Raw genomic sequence first — 8,943 nt, forward strand, 5'->3', positions numbered from 1 at the left:
CTCAGAAAACACACAACATAATATTTTTATTGAATTAAAAATTACAAATTGCGTAATAATTAAAATAAAATTACACGACGATTTAAAAATACATAATAATTAATAGAAAATTACATAAATCTAATGATTATTATGTCCTCATACATGTTCAACCAAATCATTTAGTAGTTGTGTATACATCGATGTGTCCGTCATCTCGTTGTCCATTTGAATCCTAGCTGCTAGGCTCGGGGTTGCATTGTAGTAGATCGACGGGCCGACTGTAGAATCAACTGTCTCATATGTCTCGTCTAAATCGGCATCACGCTCGTCATCGATGATCATATTGTGCAAAATGACACATGCACGCATGATCAAACCAAGAGTACGTTGAGAGTAAGAACGTCCAGGAACTGCTATAATGTTGAACCGAGATTTCAACACTCCAAAAGCGCACTCAACATGGGCAGACTCACGACCACGATTGATGTAGCGTCGACGACGCTTGGGCCTGCTCGACGACTCTTCATTGAGGTTGAGCATAGCCTCCTCCATGGCTGCTTGCAATGCATTGCACATTCCCCCTTCGGCTCCTTCACTTGAGTTTGTGCTCGAGGAAGACATGACGTGAAGATGAGTAGAAAAGGCGAGTTTGGAAGAGAGAAATGAGATGAAATGGTGTGTGAAATGAGCTCCACCCGGGTAGGGATATATATAGAGGGATTGGGGATGAAATTTGTATTTTTTTGCAATTTTTTTCGAATTTTTTGGACTCCAAACGGTCAAAAACGGCTAGTTGCAACGGCTAGCACACGTGGACCAATCAGATCGCGACACGTGGACCAGTCAGATCGCGCCACGTCGCTCTCGCCGGGCTCTCGCCCCGCCAGTGCCTCGCCTCCCTCTCGCCCGCCTCTCGCCCGGGCGGACGCTCCAGCGCGGGCGAGAGCGAGACGATATCGCCCGCTCTCGCCGGGCGCCAGCGCCATCGCCCGGTGCCGGCCTCTCGCCCGCCTATCGCCCGCGCGCGGGCGGCAGCGGCCTCTTCTCGCCCGCGCTGCCGCCCGCACTGGCACCAGCCTCAGTGTAGGTAGAGGCAGAGCTAATCCTTTGTTGGGTGACTTGGGTGGTGGCCGTGCCCTCCGTGTTCAGCAGCTAATCCTTGGGTGGCTTGGGTTAGACGTCGCGTGGTTATTAACCTTATCCTTCTCAGGTAACGGTGGTTAGCTGAGACATTGCAAGAAATGTTGCCAAGAGCACTCACTGGCTGTGCGCCTGTGCCTGTGGTCCTTGTACCGGAACTGACCACTGCTGCTGCTTGCCTGCTTCTATCTTTAAACATGGAAGCGACGGACGTTGGACATCGGTACCACGTTTGCCTTTACGTCTCGGCCGCTCTGCCTGATCGATTCGTCAGGTACGATTTGTCTGCTCCCCCACAGCTGAAGCAGTTCACTTCAGTACAGTACAGTACTACCGTTAGCAGCGAGACAGGTATTTCCTCGCTTGTTTTTTCCCCCCTCTCCTCTCATTTGTTTGTTCGCTCTTGGTCGTCCGTCGGGTAATTATTGTATTTACGATTCTCCCTCAGCCACCAGTTTGGAAGGGTCCTAGGATCAGGCTTCAAGCTACGTTGATACCAAAACAACAGGGTAACTAACTAGACAAAAAAAAATTCACCACGTGTTTCTTTAAAACAACAGGGCAACTACGGTCATGTCCAAAGTTGTAAAATAAAAGGTTTCTTTACTTTATATACAACACACATGCATCAATTAGATTCAAAAACTAATGTTATATCTAATTTTTATATACATACTAATTTTATAAAACTTAAAATTAAATAAATATAGTTATTGTATATTAAATCCGAGGAAGTAATAGATGATTCTTACCATTCGATCTAGTTCAATTCAATTTAATGAACACCGCACAATACCCCAGCAAAGCTTCCGTTGGTTAAAATTAGAGATGTCAATGGATATCCGATACCCATTAATCCATATGGATTTTTTTCTTTTAAGCTAGAGTATGAGAAGATTTTAATCTACATGGGTACGGATTTCGGCGAAGTTCTTCCCCCATTGTTGGGTATGGTAGACCTGGGTATAGAAAAGCAGAATCCGAACACGATTATCTATGTGTAAAATTTACCTAATAAAAAATTAGGTGTAGCCTAGTAGACAATAAGCCCAACAAGTAACCCTATATTTCCCAACCTTTTTAAGCATCCATCCACCTAACCCAGACGACCAACACACCAGCTGCCCTGTCCACCCGTCCATGTGCCACTTAACCACTTTGTTTTTTTATCGTTTTACATGGTTGAACCATTTTTTTGTTACATGTTAGATGTTTGTGATGCATTGTTGTTGATTGTTGTGTGACTATTAATGTCATATAAAATATATAATGTGGTCATTGTTTGTAATTATTTATTTTTGTCATTAACTAGTACATGATAACATTGTCATATTGTCGGTGTTTCGAGACCGGGGGGTCCCTCGGGCCGACGAGTGAGTGTCGCCGCGTGCCCCAGCCCAGATGGGTCGAGCGCGGGGGCGAGCGCGAAGGGGGGAAAGGAGCGAGGTGGCCGGAGACCGGCGTGAGAGAGGTGGGAATCCCGCGGCCTTCGTGTTCGTCCCGCGCCCAGGTCGGGTGCGCTTGCAGTAGGGGGTTACAAGCGTCCACGCGGGAGAGGGAAGCGAGCGGCCCCAAGAGAGCGCCTGTCCCGTCCTCGTCCCCGCGCGGCCAACCTTCTCTAAGAGGGCCCTGGTCCTTCCTTTTATAGGCGTAAGGAGAGGATCCAGGTGTACAATGGGGGTGTAGCAGAGTGCTACGTGTCTAGCGGGGGAGAGCTAGCGCCCTAAGTACATGCCGATGTGGCAGCCGGAGAGATTTTGGCACCCAGCTGGTGTGATGTCGTGGCCGTCGGAGGAGCGACGGAGCCTGGCGGAGGGACAACTGTCGGAGCGGTTGAGTCCTTGCTGACGTCCTCCTGCTTCCGTAAGAGAGCTGAGAGCCGTCGTCGTCACAGAGCATGTGGGGCGCCATCATTGCCTATCTGGCGGAGCTAGCCAGATGGGACACCGGTCTTGTTCTCTGCGGCCCGAGTCAGCTCGGGGTAGGGTGATGATGGCGCTTCCTGTTGACGTGGCTGGCCTGCGCCCTAGGTTGGGCGACGTGGAGGCTCCTCCGAAGCCGAGGTCAAGCCTGTCTTCCATGGCCGAGGCCGAGTCCGAGCCCCTGGGTCGGACGAGGCGGAGGTCGTTCGGCAGAGGCCAGGGCGGAGTCCGAGCCCTGGGGTCGGGCGAAGCGGAGTTCGTCGTCTTCTGGGGCTGAGCCCGAGTCCGAGCCCTAGGGTCGGGCGAAGCGGAGTTCGTCGTCTTCCAGGACTTAGCCCGAGGCCGAGCCCTGGGTCGGGCGGAGCGGAGTTCGTCGTCTTCCGGGACTTAGCCCGAGTCCGAGCCCTGGGTCGGGCGGAGCGGAGTTCGCCGTCTTCCGGGACTTAGCCCGAGTCCGAGCCCTGGGTCGGGCGGAGCGGAGTTCGCCGTCTTCCGGGACTTAGCCCGAGTCCGAGCCCTGGGTCGGGCGGAGCGGAGTTCGCCGTCTTCCGGGACTTAGCCTGAGTCCGAGCCCTGGGTCGGGCGGAGCTTCCTATGGTGCCTTTGGCAGGGCCTGACTGCCTGTCAGTCTCACTCTGTCAAGTGGCACTGCGGTCGGAGTGGCGCAGGCGGCGCGATCCTTCTGTCAGGCCGGTCAGTGGAGCGGTGAAGTGACGGCGGTCACTTCGGCTCTGCCGGGGGGCGCGCGTCAGGACAAAGGTGTCAGGTCACCTTTGCATTAAATGCTCCTGCGACTTGGTCGGTCGGTGCGGCGATTTAGTCAGGGTTGCTTCTTAGCGAAGGCAGGGCCTCGGGCGAGCCAGAAATATGTCCGCCGTTGGAGGGGGACCTCGGGCGAGACGGAAATCCTCCGGGGTCGGCTGCCCTTGTCCGAGGCTAGGCTCGGGCGAGGCGTGATCGAGTCGCTCGAATGGACTGATCCCTGACTTAATCGCACCCATCAGGCCTTAGCAGCTTTATGCTGATGGGGGTTACCAGCTGAGAATTAGGAGTCTTGAGGGTACCCCTTATTATAGTCCCCGACAGTAGCCCCCGAGCCTCGAAGGGAGTGTTAGCACTCGCTTGGAGGCTTTCGTCGCACTTTTTTGCAAGGGGACCAGCCTTTCTCGGTTGCATTTTGTTCCGGTGGGTGCGCGCGAGCGCACCCGCCGGGTGTAGCCCCCGAGGCCTCGGAGGAGTGGTTTCACTCCTTCGAGGTCTTAATGCCTCGCGTAATGCTTCGGCTGGTTTGGTTGTTCCCTCATGCGAACTGGCCGTAGCCCGGGTGTACGGTCGGGGCCCAAGCTCTCGGGCTGGTATGTTGACGCTGTCAACGGTTCGGCCGGAGCCGGGTTTGCGAGAGCAACCCCCGAGCCTCCGCACAGGGCGAGAGGGCGATCAGGGACAGACTCGGCTTTTTTACATACGCCCCTGCGTCGCCTTTCCGCAAGGAGGAGGGGGGGAAAGCGCCATGTTACCCTCGATGGGCGCCGAACATGGTGTCTCCGGTGAGCTGCAAGCGGGTAATCCGAGTGGACGTCCGTGCCCCGTTCGTTAGGGGTCGGCTAGGGGCCCAGAGGCACGCCCAAAAGTACCTGCGGGTGATCTGCCGGACCCGGTCCCCTGGCGACGGGGTCCGAAGGCTCGATGCCTCCCTCTGATGGGATTCCGTTACAAGATCGCTCCCGCTGGTCTCGGAAATGTCCTAGGGTACCTCGGGAGCGCAGCCCGAGCCTTGGTTATGTATCGAACGTACCCCTGGTCATCCCTCGCTCGACGTCTGAGGCGACTGTGAACCCTTTGGGGGCCAGCCTTCGAACCCCTGATCAGTAATGGGCGCGGAGCCCGAGTAGCCTGAGGCGACCGTGGAACCCTTCGGGGGGCCGGCCTTCGAACCTCTGACTAGTAGTGGGTGTAGGGCCCACGCGATCTGAGGCGGCTGTTGAAACCCTTCGGGGGGCCAGCCTTCGAACCTCTGATCAGTAAGGAGGCTCGGAGCCTGGTTCCTTCACGGGGAAGGATCCTTTTCGGGGTATCCCCCTTTCCCGGTCCCTGCTGCAAGAGATAGAGAAAGAGGAAAAAAGGAAAAGGATACGAAATCGAACGACGCGGCGTACCTCTTTTTTTTGTCGCAGTCATTACGGCGGAGGCGAAGCGTCGCCCACTGCTCCCGCCGGAAGCGCCGCCTGTCCTGCCGCGGAGTTAATGCGACGGGGCGAGCGGTTGGCGGGGCGGCCGTTGCGCGTGCGCGAGCCGTTCGAGGAACGGATCACGGGCGCGTTGTCTTCACGCCGTGAGAGGGGGTTCTCTTGCTGCCCCCGGATGGGACGTGAGCTTGGCTGACGACGTGACCGCTGCTCCCGCCCGCCTGCCACCGTCATTACTGCCGGCCCACTTTTGGCCGCATTGACCGCCGCGTCAGGCTGGCACTGCTGGGTCGTGCGCCTGGTCGCCTCGAGTCGCGGTATTGGTTCCGCAATCGAGGAGGCGCGGTGGTGGCGCAAGTGGCGGTGCAGTTGCTTGCATGCAGCATCCGGCGCGCCGGTTGCGTGACGCGTGGGCCTGGGCCTCCATGCCGGCGTGTCGGGAGTCGGAGAAGCGCGTCCACTTGGCGCGGTTGCATGCCGCCTGCATGGCTACCCGCCTCTTTCGCCCGTTGGTCTGGGCAAAAGTGGAGGGTCACTTGTAACCGCTGGGCGGTTGTGTGCACCATGCGCGGCGGTTTGGCTTCTTCTGCTCTGAGCCGGTTTGCATGACATGCGGGACCCAGCCCCCGCGCCGCAGGGGAGGGCCTTGGAGCGTGTTGGAGAAGACTCAGCCCGTGACGGTTGGGGGCGCAAGTAGGGAGAGTTGCCTTTAAAAGGAGGGCGACCCCTTTCGGAAGGCGACCATGTCTTCTCGCTCCCTTATGCATCGCGTCCCTCCACCTTCCAAGCCCCCGGATGGGGGATACCCGCCGTCTTTTCGCCTCATCGTTGGAGGAACGCAACTCCGTAGGAGTTGGTACCTTTCAGCCATCGATCGGCTTCAAGGATTTTCATCATGCAGCCCGGCTGCACCCCTCCACCGGCGGTCACCCAAGATGGTGACCTCCAGCTTGATGGTGGGGGAAAGCGAGCCGGGTCGCGGCCTCTGCCCCCCCCCCTCAGCCTCAAGGATTTTCGTCATCCAGGCCAAGATGGAGGATGAGGCGAGTCGGGGGGCTGCCTCCGCGTGGGTCGGTTACCCTTTTCTTCCCCTGGCGTCCGGGGGAGAATGGCATCCTCCAGCTTCGCAGAGACTTCCTCCAGCCATGCCGGGATAGGCGGGCCGCCGTCACTCAGCCAGGACGCAGCACTACGTCCTCCGTCCGGACGACGGTTGCGCCGCATACCGCGAGGGCAGCACCCACGCTCTGGGCGGTTCTGGCTAGGGCGAAGACCTGCCGGCGCGCTTCGAGGCGTCGGCAGCCGGAGATGGCTTCTCTACCGATGAGATTGCCAACTCCGCCAGTAGCCCTGGGTCTCTGTCTCCCGGCCTGAATGGCTGGCTCTCGTCCTCGGTGGGTGAGAGTCCTTCTGCCGTAGCACCTGCCCCGAAGCCGCTGCTGAAGCTGCTTCGTCGCCCGGGGCGGGGGTGGTTGTCGCTGTTGCCGGATCGGGCGGCGGCGGGTCGCCCGTCAGCCCGCGATCGCTCCGCGGGTTCCCCAATCTTGTGGGGTTGTTTGTACCCGCGGGGACGGAACCGGAGTTCTGTTTGTAATGGCACTTCGAATGCCAGGGTTTTTTGTTCATTGCGGCTGTCGAGGCCTGAACATGTATGTAATTTTGGCACGGAGCCGAGTTTTTTCCTCATTTTCGGGCACTAAGACTCGCCTGTTAGTTGTCTGAACCGCTTCACCAAGCATGAGTCGCCCCGTGTCAAGGTGACGAGTGAGGTATCCGTATCCCGGAGGCGTAGGAGTCCCTCGGCTCGGTCGGCCTTGTTGTCTGAGGCTCCTCTAGCTCAGTTAAAGGGACCCCTTGGCCGCTCTTCGACGAGCCGAGGCCAGGGGTAGCGATATCAGCATGAACAGAGGCGAAGTTGGCTCGAAAATGAAACCTGGTTGGCCGGAGCCTAGCCGGGTTGTCCGTTAGCGAGACCGACGCCGGAGTCGATCAGCCGAGGCCTCGGGTCGGGCTGGCGCCCTTGGAAGATGGTTGGCCGAGGCCCCAGGGGTAACCGGCCGAGCCGCCTGCTCGGGCCGGATTCCCGGAGAAGTCCCTGGCAGCGATTGTCCGGGCGTGACGATGACGTCGTCCTCCAGAATGGGGATCCTTAGACCGCGTCGCCGTCCGAGGCTAGGTCGGACCTTGCTGAAGGCGTCGTCGATGCCGAGGGTGTTACTGCCCCCTTCCAGCGTCAAGACCCGAGCCTGCAGGATCAGAGTGTCTTGTAGCGTGTGCCTTCTGCGGCCGCTGAGGCCAGAATATACACACCCTCGCTGTGTTGTAAAGCTGCGTCTCCTTTCCTCTTGTTTCGAGTATCTGGACTTTTTTGTCGGTAACAGGGATGTTTGTGCGAGCGAGAGTTGCTTCTCGCGGAAGGTGACGAGTGAGGTATCCGTATCCCGGAGGCGTGGGAGTCCCTCGGCTCGGTCGGCCTTGCCGCTTACGCGCACTTTCACCCGTCCATGAGGCCCTGTCACCGACTCAGTCGAGAAGGCTCGAAGGATCGCTTCGGCAGAAGAGCTTCCGAACGTGAAGACTTGTTCGGTCCGCGGAATCACTTTATCCGAACGCGAGTTACTTATCACAGAAGGTGATGAGTGAGGTATCCGTATCCCGGAGGCGTAGGAGTCCCTCGGCTCGGTCAGCCTTGGCTGCTTACGTGTACTCCGTCGTTTTCAGGATCCACTTTTCGAAGTAGTCAGAAAGCTCGAAAGATATTCTGGCAGAAGAGATCTCTTTTTTTCGAGGAAAATTTCAACGCCGAGGGGGTTCCCCCCCTTTTAGCCCCCGAGGGAGGGTCGGGCTTTGCCGAGGCAAGGCCGACCCTTCCTTGATGACTAAACATTGCGCGGGTGCGAGGTATATGAACAACTTGAAAACATCTTAAGGGTAGAAGCGACGTAGCTGTTGGATGTTCCAAGCGTTGCCGTAGACCTCGCCTTGACTGTTGGCCAGCTTGTACGTTCCGGGCTTCAGAACTTTGGCGATGACGAATGGCCCCTCCCAGGGGGGCGTGAGCTTGTGCCTCCCTCGGGCGTCTTGCCGCAGGCGAAGCACCAGGTCGCCCACCTGGAGGTCTCGGGGCCGGACCCCTCGGGCGTGGTAGCGTCGCAGGGACTGCTGGTACCGCGCCGAGTGTAGCAAGGCCTTGTCCCGAGCCTCTTCCAGCTGGTCCAGCGAGTCTTCTCGGCTAGCTTGGTTGCTTTGATCGCTGTAGGCCCTCGTCCTCGGGGAGCCGTACTCCAGGTCAGTGGGCAAGACGACCTCGGCCCCGTAGACCAGGAAGAACGGCGTGAAACCTGTGGCCCGGCTCGGCGTTGTCCTCAGGCTCCAGACCACCGAGGGGAGTTCCTTCATCCATCGCTTGCCGAACTTGTTGAGGTCGTTGTAGATCCGAGGCTTGAGCCCTTGTAGAATCATGCCGTTGGCACGCTCTACTTGCCCATTCGACATGGGATGAGCCACGGCGGCCCAGTCCACCTGGATGTGGTGATCCTCACAGAAGTCCAAGAATTTTCTGCCGGTGAACTGGGTACCGTTGTCGGTGATGATGGAGTTCGGGACCCCGAAGCGATGGATGATGTTGGTGAAGAACGTCACCGCCTGCTCGGACCTGATGCAGTTCAGAGGTCGGACCTCGACCCACTTGGAGAATTTGTCGATGGCGACCA

The sequence above is a fragment of the Zea mays genome, chromosome 5 (assembly GCF_902167145.1).
Source record: "Zea mays cultivar B73 chromosome 5, Zm-B73-REFERENCE-NAM-5.0, whole genome shotgun sequence".
Classification (NCBI taxonomy): domain Eukaryota; kingdom Viridiplantae; phylum Streptophyta; class Magnoliopsida; order Poales; family Poaceae; genus Zea; species Zea mays.